This window comes from Myotis brandtii, unplaced genomic scaffold, assembly GCF_000412655.1.
Source record: "Myotis brandtii unplaced genomic scaffold, ASM41265v1 scaffold952, whole genome shotgun sequence".
In the NCBI taxonomy this organism is placed as follows: Eukaryota; Metazoa; Chordata; class Mammalia; order Chiroptera; family Vespertilionidae; genus Myotis; species Myotis brandtii.
In genome coordinates, this window is record NW_005371930.1 from 1,166,238 (window position 1) to 1,167,510 (window position 1,273).

At 64.7% G+C, this 1,273-nt stretch overlaps 1 protein-coding gene across 1 annotated transcript in view; it reads right to left on the reverse strand.

Annotated features, from left to right (window-relative positions):
* The window catches only part of FBLN1 (fibulin 1), an 89,542-nt gene that overhangs the window by 85,518 nt on the left and 2,751 nt on the right, over window positions 1-1,273 (reverse strand). The window lies entirely within an intron of this gene.

Below are 1,273 nucleotides of genomic sequence, written 5' to 3' on the forward strand. Positions count from 1 at the left end.
CCTCCATCAGCCCGTCTGCTGCCAGGCGGGTGGCCCCTCCTCCACCTGGTGCCGATGAGTCACCCTTCCCCGAAACACACATCCCTCATCTGCCAGCGGGACCTGTTCCGCTCCCGCTAGAATGTTCCATGCTCTCTTTGGACCTCCCTTTCGCTCACGTCTGGGGACACGGCGAGCTGCCTGCTATGTGCCAGGCAGACGGCGTCTGCAGAGCCAGCCCTGCCCCGGGAGGGGCCCCTGGCTGTCAATCAGGTCCTGGCTCCCAGGCCCCTGGCCAGACCGCACCACCCCCACCGGGCCTCCCTCACACCAGAGCCGCCTCCCAAAAGCGCAACAGGCTGGGGGCGGCAGAGGGGCGCTGGGCCCTCCCTTCTCCACGGAAAGCTCCCCCCCACCCCCCACCACCATCCGTGTGGAGGAGCCCACACAGCTCCTCTCGGGATCCAGGCTTCATTTCCATCTGGCTCCCTGACTCCCTCGCTTCCTAACTGGGAGCAGGAAATGTTTTTTCCAGGGAATTCAGTTCGTCACTGGGCACCTCCAGCGATGCCCCCTGACCAGGCAACTCGCCAGCCCGAACTCAGGGCCAGTCTGGGTCCCACCCTCGGGAGGGGGGAGGGGGGCAGCCTGGGCAGCTCATTCATTTATCTGCAGTTCCCAGTCCTGGGAACACTGTCTGGAGCGCCCCACGCCCACGCAGAGGTGCCCCCTTCCAGGAGGGAGGCCCCAAGGACCGGCCTGGAGCCCCAGGAGGGTCTCTGTCGGTCACTCACAGCTTAGCGTCCGCTCAGTGCCAGACTCTCTGGGCCTGATGGACCCACGTCCAGCTCTGCCTCCCCAACCCCTCTCCTGTGGGTCCCGAGAAGCCACTTTGGAATGTGGTCCCCTCTGAACCTCAGTGTCCTCTTCTAGGTGGTTATGAAGGTCATATTATTGGAGGCCTTAGTGGGAGCCCATTCTGAGCCCTGGAGGGAGAGAAGCTTGAGGATCCTGAGTGTGTGTTGGGGGGGGGGGCCTTGAACTGAGAAGAGGTTCTGAAGGCCCTGAGCCCAGGTGACCCCTGCCCTGACCTCTGCTTGAAGGCCCAGAACCGGAGTCCTCAGGGCAAGGCTGGGTCCCTCCATCCCCGCTTGCCCAGTGCTGGACTGGGCCCAGGTGTTGCCCAGGGTTCAGTGATGAAACTGGAGGAGGCGGGGAGACTTGAGTGCCCCCTCCCTCCTGGGCGGGGTCCCCTGCTGCTCTACAGGAGAGGGGCCGGAGCTGGGGGTGTGGG